Here is a 14,169-nt window from a genome sequence, read left to right as displayed (position 1 = left end):
CTTTATATATTTACTGATCATGTGTAGTTCTTCTTTTGAGGACTGTCTGGGTTGTGTGTGTGTTTATATATGTGTATATGTGTGTGTTTAAGACAGGGTCTCTCTACATAACTCTGGCTGTTCTGGAACTGTGTAGGCCAGGCTGGTCTCAAACTCACACAGCTTTTATTTCTGCCTCCCAGGTTCTTGGATTAAAGACCTGTGCCACTGAGAATTATCTATTTCATTTGCCCATTTATTAAGTGTTTAGTACTTGTGTATCTGGATGTTCTTTTTGTTGTAGTTGCTGTTTTTCTGAGTCTCGTGTAGACATGTTGACTTTGTACTTACCATGTAGCAGAGGAGGGGAGGACTTTGAACTCTGTGTGTGTGTGTGCGTGTGTGTGTGTGTGTGTGTGAGTGTTGGGCAGGGATGCACATATGTGCCATGGTCCATGTGTGAAGATCAAAGAACAACTTTGTGGAGTTGATTCTTTCTTCACCTTCATGTGGATATGGGGGTTAAACTCAGGTCATCTGTCTTCTGGGCAAGTGCCTTTACCTGCTGGGTCATCTCACTGATTCTGTGTTCTTTATATGTTCTAGACATCAATCCCATCAGATATATAGCTAAAACGGTTTATTTCATTTGTAGGCTGTATCTTACTTCCACTACTGTTTTTTCTTTTGTTGTATAGTTTTTAATCTCATTCAATCCTTTTGCCAGTTCCTAAATTCTTAATTTTTCGAACAACCAGAGTCATTTTCAGAATGCCTGTGCCTATATCTTCAAGTGTTTTCTCATTTCAAGTCTTATATTAAGGTATTTGATTCATTCTTAATGACAGGGGACAGGGTGACATTATAGACCTAGTTTCATTCTCCTATATACATGTGGGTAGTTTTCTTTGCACAATCTGTTAAAAAATATAAAATATGAACAATATATGTAAATGTTATATAATATATTATATATACATATATACACATATACACTCTTTATCAAAGATTAGGTGCCTTTAGCCATGTGGGTTTATTCTGGGTCTTCTACTCTGTTCCACTGATCTACATGTCTGTTTAAGTTAGCACCTCCTGGACATTTTTCACATCTCTCTCTGTTCCACTTGTCAACCTTTCTCTCTATATATCTGGATAACAGCAGTGAGCCGTAACCCTGGCACAGCCTGAATATTATACCGTGTTAACACTTAACTCACAAAACAAATTAATCCACTATTTAAAAATTTTAAATTCCATTTATTTATGCAGCTCTATGCAAGGAGAAAGGGTGCAAATGTACCATGTACACATGTGGATATAAGAAGACAAGTGGTGGGAGTTGGTCCCTTTTTCCACCGTATGGGTCCGAGAGATCAAATTCAGGTCATCGGACTTTGCAATAAGCATCTTTACCTGCGGAGCCATCTTACTAGCCTGACCTATTACTTTGAATCGAGATTCATGCAAGTTCTCATCACATGGACAGAATAAAGTTAGATCCTTAGTGAGAATGAAACATGAAAGACCTCCAGCCCAGTTCCTGACAGAACCCTTGTTCCCCCCTGAAACCTCATTAACCAGGTCTCCGAAGTCCACATTTCTCCCGGCACCCAAATGCTTCCCTAAGCTCTGCTTATGGGATTCCAGGACTTTCCTAGTCTGTAAGCCTTCTTCAGCATCTCTATCACAACCAGTTCAGCGGATGTAATAACCACATACTTTTACTCATTTCTGGAAACAGTGGCCCCACTCATGTTACCTATTTTCCGTATCGGTTACTTTTTTTCATTACTATGATACTATGATCTGGCAAATCAGCTTAAGGAAGCTTATTTTGCCTCGCATTTGACTGTACAGAGCATATTGCAGAGAAAGCACGGTAGTATGAGTATGAGGCAGCTGGTTATATCATAGCCACAGTCAGGAAGCCCAGCAAAATGGATGCTGGTGTGTTCACTTTCCCCTTATGTATTCAGTGTGGGTTCCCAGCCTCTAAACTAATGCCACTCACCTTTAGGGTGGATCTTCTAGCTCAGTTAAACCTCGCTCTTAAAGACTCTCATGGACATACTCAGAAGTTTGTCTTCTACATCCCACCATTAGCAAGCAAGATTAACCATTATAATCACAAACAGATCTGTTATAGTGTGACAGAATCTATAGTTGGAAATATATTTTTTTAGCTAGAATTTAACTAATGTGGACAAGGTTGTGACATTTGTTTTGCATAATCTATTCCTCAGGACTCCATGTTAAAATTCTCCACTAGTCTAGTTTGCATGAGATACAAACCGAAAGAAGAAAGGTGTTAGGTTTTCAGCTATTGAGTATAGACTGGTGGATGCAATAAGGGTTACAATGACATGCTTGGAACATATTTTTATGATATTTTACCCTGCCAATGGAGAGTATTGTCATGCGTTAATAGCATTTTAGTCAATAACAACCCACATGGTATTATGGTAGCTCTTGTAAGATAATGTTAACACAAAAAGCCATGACAATTACACAGTAGTAGCAAGTGTGGAGTTCTCTGCATATGCTTGAATTCTCATGCTCAGAGGGAGCTGTGGGAAGACACCGGGACCAACTTTGGTGTAAGTGTCAGGTTCTGTTTACATGGAAATGTGGCTCACAGGAGTCTACAAAAGGAAGGTGAATCTCTTGTAGACTGACTTTCTTCCCTGCATTCTACAGGAATGGGAAAAATTGAGCTGTCCAATCAGGTACTACGCTGAAAGAAAAGGGCGGAGGTAAAAGAGGCTACTGGGTTAAATAAAGTACATGAATATGTGTGGGCGGTGTGATAGTGTGTGATAGACATATGCTATGGGCCTTACAGTGGCTGTGCAATATCAACCATCTCACTGTAGCCCGTATGACAGTCATAGCGAGGACACCAGGACAACTGAAAGCAGAGCATGGTGAATTGGGGCCAGGAAGTCCAGAAGTGTAGATGGACAAGCTATTGGAATTTGCATAACTAGCACTTACCACCCTGGGCCTCCACTTGTCTAGAGCCCAATTTCCCAGCTGTCCACTGTGTGGTGTGGATCTGGGACCTAGGCTCTTGTCTGAATGATGTCTCGGAGCCTGGGGCCCTCTTCAGACCTGTCAATGTCCACATGCCCACAACTTCCCAAACTCTGGACTCCAAACAAAGGGAGCAGGGACAATCAGACATTTTGTGGGCTTGGTGCACAGGAGTGTCCACAATACAGTTCTCACCTCACAGTGAATAAAATGCACTTTATTCCAAGTCAAATATTAGTGGCTGTGGCCTACCAACATGGTTTTAGGTGGAAGTGGTTATATGAACCTTTATAGTCACAAGACAATGTCATGAATCAAGGCATTACTAAATGTAGTGGTGTAGCTATCAGGTAAGTGCTGTATTAGTTACTTTTCTGCTGCTGTGATAAAATACCATGACCAAAAACAACTTAAGGAACAGTTTATTTTGGCTTATGGTTCAAGAAGAGTAAGAGTCCATCAAGGTAGGGAAGGCATGGCAGGGTGGCAGGAGCAGGAAACTGGCTGATCACATTTTCATCCATGTACAGGAAGCAGAGAGGGAGGATAGGAAGTGGGGCGAGGCTGTAAGTCCTCAAAGCCTGCCCAGTGGTGTACTTCCTCTAGCAAGGCTGTACCTCCTAGAGGTTCTATAACATCACCAAACAGCACCACTAGCTGTGGGCCAAGTGTTCAAATACACGAGCCTGTGGGGAGAATTCCTCATGTAAATCGACACAATGGGTTGAGGCAAAGTAGGCAAACTTCTAGCATAGGTTGAAGATGCTATCTGTAGTTAGCTTTGGGGTGGCATGATTCAGTGTTCTGTTAAATTAATACATACCAGGGGGCTGGAGAGATGGCTCAGTGGTTAAGAGCATTGCCTGCTCTTCCAAAGGTCCTGAGTTCAATTCCCAGCAACCACATGGTGGCTCACAACCATCTGTAATGAGATCTGGTGCCCTCTCCTGGCCTGCAGGCATACAGACAGAACATTGTATACATAATAAATAAATAAATATTTTAAAAAAAATTAATACATACCAAATATTTTACCTGTTATAAATGATATCAGTATTTTATACAGGAGGTAGTAATTACATGTCCCTTGTGATACATCACTGCTAGATAATTTTGATATTTGTTACTTTTTTGTTCAAGTAATGTAATATGTTTATTACATAAAATATGATGGGGAAATATAAAGGAGGGATTGTATAAGGATACTATAAAACACAATGAGACCATGGGTATGTTAATTCTGCTGATTGTGGTACTGATGAATGAATGTTTTGTTTGTCAGCAAACAAAAATATATGCAAATCATGTCAATTATAAGCCAATGAACTTGGAAAAGATGTATCAAATCCTGGTGTTAAAAATGAAGCATATAGTATTGATTACATAAAGACAATATTAGGTAAAACAATAAAGAGACTAAGAATTCATTACCTACTCTCTGATCTCAATAATTAAGAAAATAAATTTTTTTTTCAAAAGAAGGACTGACAAGATAGCTTGCTTACTTATTTTGTGTGTACGAGTCTCTCCTGTTATGTGGGTCTTGGAGATCGAACTGAGGTCATCAGCCTTGGCGATCTCCAGACCCACATAACAGGAGAGACCCGACTCCTGAACACTGTCCTCTGGTCTCCATACAGTCTCTCCTCAGTCTCACGCACGCACTCGTACACACAAAATAAGTAAGCAAATGCAATTTTCAAAAAAGTTTGGGGGAGGATATAAAAATCCAAAATAAAGGAAATAATGAAGAGGTATTGAAAACGAACATATCACAGAGAATATCAGCAATTCCAGGCAACTTCAATAAGGAAAAATAGCATGTTAATTTGTATTATATATTTAAACTCATACCTCACATCATAGTGTGAGACATCCTATGAAATGTTTTCTCAGGGATTCTGACATTCTGCAAACATTACCAAGTAAACTTATACAAACCTCAGTTACATGTTATAGCCACTCTCAGATATGAATCTACCGAAAGCATAACATCTTGATGTGTCACATGTCTGTGTATTATGAAGTTGGCAATAGATGAATAAACAGAATAAATAGAACTGTGGATATGAAGGCAGAGCCCTTTTAGATTCCCCTGCACCCCAGGGAAACAATCTCTTCCCAATGGAAACTACGGAAAGAGTGGAGTAGCAGGATGGCTACAGATGTTTGCAAACCCTTGCCTCATACCCTGTAGGAAGTCATTCATAAATCATAAATCTAAAATCACACTAAGACATCCAAAAGGTGTTATGGGCGGTGGAGTGGGAACACAAAAGTGCTGTGGGAAATCTCTTCAAATATACACAAAGCTATATTTTAAAAACTTGTAATTTAAACTACACCAAAATAATTGTATTCATCAAATAAAACAAAGAGTAAAGAATGAAGTGGCCCAGCGGGAGAAACCAACTGTCTCACATACATCTGATAACTTTAAATAAGGAAGGAAAATAGCCAAGGGATTTGAAAAATCGGTTTTATATAGTAAGTATGTACATGTTCAATAACCATAAAAATTCAGAACACATTTAGAAATGAGAAAAAATATAAAATGAAATTGCAAGACAGACGAACAGTATTGATGAACACATGGAACAACTGAACACAAGCTCAAGATGAAGTGTAAGTTGTTATTTCTTTGGAGAAAATGGCTATGAAAGAGGCCAAATATTATCTGTCACAGGTATAAATTTATGTCATGATAACACAGAAGACACAGAAATAATAACATAAGAAGCTGAAATCCTGGGAACGGAGACAAGAGGAGATACATGACAAATGATTATGTGGCCGAGGTGACAATCCCCCTCAAGGTCTTTTCTGAGTAGCTAACGTTAGCAGTGAAGCACGGGCTAAGTATTGCATAGATATCATATGCCTGTGATATTTCACCTGGACATAAAATTTGCAAAGGAAATAGGTAGAACTTACTAGAAAATAAAAATTCAGAGAGGCACATAGAAGTGACCAAGTTACATACATACCATTTATGTTGAAAAAATTGTAAGCATAACCTTTTCCTCCTAAGTTAGTTAATATTATCCCATCAATTTCAACATGCTTAATTTTTAATAGAAGGAAAAGAACCACAAAACCCTGGAATTTTTCTTGAAGGTTTAATATATGCATGCATAAATAGATAATATATTTATATACATGTGTGTATCCATCGTATGTATAATATTAACCTAGAAGTAAGAGCAATAATATGCTATTATTATACGGTACTAACATATGGTATGTAACTCTCATACTATAATAACAAGCTCCAAGGAATCCCAATATAAGTAAGATCCATTGATAGATTTATATGGATGTGAGGTGTGTATTAAGAACAACAGAAACACATGTATCAACCCAACCATATTTAAAAAAAAAAACCACTATTAGTAGAGAAAATATAACCAAAGACTGAAAGCTCTGCCATCCAGAATGGGTGTGCAGCCCTTTGCAGCCCTTCCTAAGTTGCCCACTCTCACCCCAGCTCGTCCTGTCTACAAGGTCCACCCATCAAGTGTCTTGGTCTCAATGTATCCCACTTCAAGGAAGTAATCCTAAGCCTGAGAACTCTAGAAGCAGAGGAGGCTGGGCCTGTGCAAATGGCAACGAATCACAGTCAAAATGAACTTTTTAAGGTGGACGCACAGGCACTTCATTGGACCTCAATTCCCACCATTAATGAAGAGTTAAAAGCCACAAGCCACTGCTACCCCAGCAGTGGTTTGAACACTCTTCCGGTGGTGACTTGAACCCCACCGGGGAGTGGTTACTGCACACAGCGGACCTCCAGTAGCTTCAGTACAGAATAAGGCCATGCCGGACAACAGTGTTTGAAAAGACCTGGGTAGGGCAAATGAGGAGTCCTGGCACAATGCTAACGAGAATATAAATTATGCAAAACAGTTTGTGTTCCATTTCAAAAATCTAAGCGGAACTACCATATAACCCAAACATTATGATATTGATTATGTATTCAAATAGCAATCAGTTTGCCCGAGAAATGGCATCATTCCTGTGTGTGCTGCTCACGGACCCGACACGGAAACAACTGGAGCTCCTTTTAGATGACAGTATACCGGGACCTTCCTTCCAGTAGCAGGACATCCAGGTGCTTCCCCGAGGGATGCACCCCCATACCTCAGAAAGCCTCCTAGAGGAGGAGAGGACCCAGTAGCCTCGAATAAGAGCAGTAAGATTGGCTATCATTACATGACGCTAACATGCAGTTTATACCTCGAATACTGTGATAACTGCCCAAGGGGCTCAACGCTGTATTTATATTATCCACCGATGGCTGTATTATTAGGAGCAACAGAAAGACATATTGATATAACCATATGAAAAAAATGCATTACTAATTAATCGAAAACACATATACACAACCAACAGCAAATAAAGCAGTGGACCTCTTGGCAGACTGATGGGACCTTGGTACTTCCTGTGCCCTCCCTGAAGCTCACCCCACATTTCAGGTCTACTCAGTGTTACTTAATCCAAGAGACCAAAGACTGGAGACTAGGCAATTACAAGAACTCGGTGTCAGGCAGTTCTGAAACCTACCAGCTGGAAAAGACACGAGGGCGGGATGAGGACTCTCACAGTTCCCAATGAGAGGGAACACAAAGACATCTCATAAGCTGTCCTGTTCTGGGGGCGGGGAGGACAAAAGGAACAAGAACTCAAGTGATTCTTCTCCTGAAATTTCATAGGCAAACATCCTTGGGACTAGAGAGACAGCTCAGCAGTTAAGAGCAGTTGCTGTTCTTCCAGAGGACCTGGAACTTGGTTCCCAGCATCCATATTAGGTAGCTCACAACCTGTGGCAACTCTAGTTCAGGGGATCATACCCCCTCTCTGGCACTACTCTCACTGGTATACATGCATACATACACTCAGGCACAAATACACACACACACACACACACACACATACCCACGCACACACGCACGCACACATGCGCTTAAACTTTGTTAAAATCCATTTCTCTGGTACCTGGAAGAAAACAAAACATTTTTTTTAACGAAATATTGTGTTTGAGATATACCATGAGGAGCAGTTGGGAGGCATTCGGTGCAGCCTTTCTGGGGAGCACCTGTGGGAAGCCAGGGGCGCGCACAAATGGTGGAAGGGGAAGTTACAGTATTTGGGAGTGTGGGCGGGGATGTGGAATTTGAAGAACCAGGTAACCAGACTTCAGAGGAGCTGGCCTAGGTTCTGGATGTGGATCCTGCTTCCCATACATCTGTAAAGTCCAGGGACTAGGTGGAACATGGAGTGGACGAAGGGGCTGGGGATCTAGGGAACATACATAGCTCCTTTCGTGAATGAACGTCACATTGAGAGACTCTTCCCTGATGAGCCACCAAGTCCTCGCCACACGTGCAAACGGGCAGCCAGCGCAGAGCTGCCCTCGCTGAGAGGGCTCCAGAGCCGGCCGCAGTCGCCACAGCGGGAGGGACAGCCCCACAGCCCAGGGGACCCTGCACGGCCGCCCGCTCCGCCTGGCCGCGGACCCCGCTCTGCTGCAGCGCTTTCCGCTCGCGCACCGCCACCTCCGGGCGCCACACGCACACTCACCTTGTCCGCTTCTCGTTGCCTCTGGCGCCCTCCTACCATTGCCCTGCACCCACGGCGTCACCGCGCCACCAGAGCTGCGCAGGAGCTTCCCGGGCAGCAGACACACAGCCAAAGATGGAGGGTCCCAGACAAAGGCCTGGCAACAGGCAGAGCCCGCCCCCGTCCATCGTCTGTGTGTCTGATTGGACATGCCTCAGCCCAGGGCTTTCGATTGGGAAGGGCTTCGCGTCCTGCCCACTGAGTGACAGTAGTTGTCGCCAACGCACGGTTAAAGGAGTCTAGGATGACAGGTTCTCAGGTGCAGCTGCTGGAGACTCTGGCTCCTGTCAGGTAAATACATGTATGTGTTTATTAGTCACAAACGGGTAGAAGATATCAATTTTCAAAATTCCAAATTTTCTGAACTCTATTATCATTAACTTGGCCTTCAAAATAGAAAGAGCTATCTAATGCAATTTTTTTTGTATTCAGACTAAAAATTGGAAAGAAACAAGCGAAGTCAATTTTGGTGGCACATGCCTGTATGTACTTTTAGAACTTGCATCTCAAATCCAGTTTGGCTACAATGAGTTTTATGCCATCCTGGAATGCATATGTAGACCCTGTCTCAATGCAAAGAACTACAACCCATGAAATGGATGGTAATGGCCCAATGCACTTAAACACATCTTTATAATCTTATCAGTGTAAAATTGGCGACTTTTATGTCTTGTTGGGACAAAACCTTCCAAAGTCAGCAAATGTTTTAAGGTTGTAGCTCGTCTCAGTTTAGAACAGCCACAACGTCCTTTTGAGAGCTGCGACTCTCCTGATCTCAGGAAGAAGAAGGGACTGTCATACCAAAGGGGAGGGAACAGGAGTCCCTATTGGTATTTCTCCTGAAGCCCAGAGAGGAGAGCCCCAGCAGCCTGAAAGAGAGCAGAGAACTTCAATCAGAACTGCCCAAAAGCAAACCACAGCTTCCCAACAGCTGTTGAAGACAGGCCTATTCTTCCAGAGATTGGACAGAGGCAGGCAGGGACTGTAGGTCGCGAGAGGAGAAAATGTTATGTCTTTATATCTAGCTACAGCCTTGGTCTGTAGAGTTTAACAAAAGATAACCTTCCAATTTTGCTATTTGTTCTAATGATCAAGCTGTGGGTGTTGCTTCCTTCTGTGATGTGGGATATTGCATGATTTCTGGAACAGTATATTTCTATACATGTCTGTGAATGCCACAACATCTAACGAAAGAAAAGGGAAATCGGTGTTTACATGAAACCTATTGTTAGCCAGGTAACTTGTAAGCAATATGTCATTCAGCCCTGGCAACCTGCTTTTCTCTATAGTCCAGAGCATGGTCTGTGGTAGCCATACTTCTGGTTGTGAGTAGGTGTGCTCATTGAGTGTACGAGAAGCAGAAAAAATAATAAAAGATAAATTGCACGGAGCTGATCAAGGGAAGCAGCAGATAGATAGCAAAACATCATGAAAGCAGGAGTTTATAATATCCAGCAGGGACAACTGAAGGCCCAGCCTGAGTAAGAAGGCAAACAGGCTGGAGAAATGGCTTAGGAGCCCTTGGTGTGCCATCCCGAGGACCACAGTTCCAATCCAGCACCCACACAGGTGGCTCAAGAACACCTGTAACTTCAATCCTAAGGGGTCCTACGCCCTCTTCTAGCCTCCAGGGCGCCTGTATGTATATGTATGCATACACTCACACAGACACATAAATGTATACACATTAAATAAATAAACACAGGGAGGAGGAGGGAGCCCCAGAGTAACAACACTAAATATTGTGTTTACAAACAGGCAGCAGCAATTGGTGAGGGGAACTGAGGCAGTCCTCTGGGGTTCCTGATCTAGATCTTTGTCTCCTCAAATGAGCCCCAGCCTCTCTTTCCTACTGTATTTTTACAACCGTGGAATGAAACATAGTGAAACTTGTTGGAAGTGGTTTGGCTTTTAGCCATTCTGAATGATGCACTATGTTTGATAATCTAGCATGCTTGCTCTCCTTGTTACAGAGCCCGGGAGCCAGCCTGACTCAGGACAAGGAGCTTTGGAGGAGACAAGGGAGGACCTCCTCACCCCTCAAACCTGCTTTCAATACGCTGAAGGTGGCACGTGATAATTTGCTGATGTCTGTTGAAATAGGAGCGGCAGGGCTGCGTCCCCGGCCGCCCACATGGCTAGCTTATGCCCGAAATAATTACACGGAAACTGTAGTCTATTAAACATTGCCTGGCCCGGCTAGTTCCAGCTTCTTATTGGCTAGCTCTTACATATTGTTCCAACCCATTTCTAATATTCTGTGTAGCCCACGAGCTGGCTTACCAGGGAGGATCTTAACCTGCGTCTGTCTGGAGCGGGGGAATCATGGCGACTCTTTCACTAAGCTTCTTTCTCCCAGAATTCTCTTCTGTCTACTCCGCCTACCTAATTTTCTGTCCTATGAGGGCCGAGGCAGTTTCTTTATTATAATTAACCAATGTCCTTCCTCCATCAGATGTCATTTATGTTACCTTCCTACCTGTCTATTAAGGTCGTGGCTGATTTTATGAGTAAGGCTGGATGCAAGCCCCTTCCAAAGTCTCCAGTGCAAATTGGGGCTGGGTAGTAACCTAAGCAAAAACCCTCTGGGCTCTGTCTGCTATATGTAGTTATCCACCGCCAGATGAGGTGGCTCCGCTGCAGGAGATGAGCTGGTTGCTAACAGGGACACTGCTTGATTTTCCTCCAAACAACATTTCATTTTCTAGCTGACTGCTGGGTACTTGTTCCCATGGAGATGGCAGGATTCTGGAAGTAAAAGGAAAATTACTCCTTAAAACCTTTTCTGCCTGTATCAGGAGCATCGGCTAAAGCACATTGCTGACAGGTCAGGTCTGCTAACAACTGGCTCAGTGGGTAATGTGTTTGCCACTTGTGCAGTAACTCTGGCCTTTGGATTCATAGCACGCATGTGAAAAGCCATATGTCATCCCAGCTCTGTGGAGGTGGACAGGAGAATTCCAAGCTCAGTGAGAGACCCTGTTTGACTTGGTCAGTGTTTTGTTGCTGTGAAGAGACACCATGGCTATGGCAACTCATAAAAGGAAGCATTATATTGGGGCTGGTTTACAGTTTCAGAGGGTGAGTCCATTATTAGCGTGGCGGGAAGAGTGGTGGCATGCCGGCAGACACAGTGCTAGAAAGGCAGTTGAGAGTTTTACATCCAATCCACAGTCAGCAGGAAGAGAGAGCCACTAGGCCTCACTTGGGCTTTTGAAACCTCAAATCCCACTTCCAGTGATATACTTCCTCCATCTAGGCCACACTTACTCTGACAAGGCCTTACCTCCTAGTCCCAATCTCTCAAGTAGCACCACTCTAATGGCCAGGCATTCAAATATGTGAACCTTTGGGGGCCATTCCTATTCAAACTACCACAATGCCCAGAAAGAAAAAGGTGGAGAATGATAGAGGAAGACACGTGTAATCAGCCTCTAGCTTTCCCATGTACTCACAGGCAAGAGTACCTACACAATACAAACATATATATATATACAGTATATGTATGTGTATATATAAATATATATTATATCCCTAATAGTCCAAAAGCCCCAACTGTTTAAAAACTGGATTCAGGGGACTCCAAATGCAAACACCTTCACTCGAACATAAGACTCGTGTTTTTGTTTATTTTAGATCTTCGATAGCTTCCTCAGTTGATATTATTCCAAATTCTCATTATGTTTACTTATAAAACATTTGTTTTATTTATTTTAATTAGTCTGTGTCTATGTGAGTATATGCCATCTATGTGTTTGTACTTGCAGAGGTCAGAAGAAGGATATTTTTTGTTTTTTGGGTTTTACTTAAGACTCCTGGATCCCTCTACATAGGTCAGGATGAACTTGAATTCACAGAGATAGGCTTGCTTCTGCCTCCCAAGTGCTGGAATCAAAAGGTGAGCACCACTGGGCCTGTATCAGAAGAAGGCATTAGATCTGCTGCAACTAGAGTTTGGGATGGTTGTGAGCTGTCTGATGTGGGCATGGAACTTAACCCAGGTCTTCTGCAAGAGCAGCAAGTGCTCTTAACTGCTGAGCCGTCTCTCCAGCTCCTGCAGATTTTTTTAAATTGGCACGAAAATGTTTGTTGCTGCTTTATGGCTCTTCAGTCTTAACTTAATTTCAATCCTTTGCTGTATTCAACTGTTCATGTTGTTTCTGATGGAGCTCAGTTTCCCAAGCACCCATTGTACGCACTGATTTGTGTTAATTGGTAAGTGTCGGCTGAGGGCTTTGCTGGGAAAAAACAATCTCACACAACATTGAAACTGCCCAGAGGCAGGCAGAGCTCCCTGATTTTGAGGCCAGCAGGGTCTACATAACTAGTTCCAGCCACAGATACATAGCGAGACCCTGTTGCAAAAAAAAAATAAAAAAAGATACTGAACATTATACTGTGGACATGACAATATGGAAGCACTCATGAACTCACTGAAGCTGGAGAAGCCTGTAAGAGATAAAGCCAGTCAACATTTCAGAATGGGAGCCACCCTCCCCCAACATTAGATGAGGAGCTATTTATAGTTGAGTGCTTCTGGGGAAAGGAGAATCAGTTTTCTTTAAGAATAAGAGTATGGATCCACATCCATGAGAATAGAGGCCACACAATTTGAGCAGGAGAGGGCTAGCTCAAAATTGGAAGGGGTTAAGGGGAGTGGCGTTAAAGGAACATAGGCAGACGGGGAAATAGAAAGCAGCCTCTTTGAGACGGTGGCTTCTTGTTCCTAGAAGACATTATCAGGGGAAATGACATCAAGGTATCTAAAGAGAACCAGTAGGGGGAAGGGGAGGACTCAGGGGCCCCTATGAAATACCAAAGCCAGTGTCCACCGAGCAATGGGAAAACACCCAGGCTTGTGGCTCCCCCCACCCTTAAAGAAAGAGGCAGTTACTTTTACTTTCCTTCCCAGACATTCAATTCTTTGTCTGTTCAAGGAAATGAGCTCAGAAAACCACCCAGAAACCACCTGCCAGCATCCCTGTTAGAGCTGATGATGGATCAAGAAGGGGGAGAGTCCCAAGTGAATATGATGGAAATACATAGTGTATGTAAAAAAAGAAGGGTAACTTCTTAAAGAAGTGTGGGGTGGGGTGGAGGGGTGGGTGTGATGGGGCTAGTGAGCTGGCTTAGTCGGTAAAGGCATAGGCCTCTAGGCCTGACAAGCTGAGTCCAATGCCCAGGACCCACAGAGTAGAAGGAGAGAATCAACTTCCTCAAGTTGTTCTCTGACCTCTATGTATGCACACCAGGGCATGTTGACACCCATAAGCGCATACACATTCACCCCAAAAACTAACCACCAGGTAATCTCTGAGGTAGCCTTGATAGGGTTGCAGTAAAGTAAAAATCTAGCTCATAAGGATTCAAGAAGACAGGACATCTTTACTGTAAACAAAGTTAAGTCTTGCTAGGCAGTCCTTGGTTATGCCAGGGAAAAGCAATGAGGTCTGCCCAAGATCATTTACATTCAACTTTTGAGTATAACGTAGACTCAGTTCTACTTGCCAAAGGTCGTGGAGGCAGGCACAGTGACAA

The sequence above is a fragment of the Alexandromys fortis genome, unplaced genomic scaffold (genome assembly GCF_014885135.2).
Source record: "Alexandromys fortis isolate MF-2015 unplaced genomic scaffold, M_Fortis_MF-2015_v1.1 scaffold_306, whole genome shotgun sequence".
NCBI lineage: Eukaryota > Metazoa > Chordata > Mammalia > Rodentia > Cricetidae > Alexandromys > Alexandromys fortis.
The sequence above is the reverse complement of the archived record's forward strand: the minus strand, read 5'-3'. Positions refer to the sequence as shown.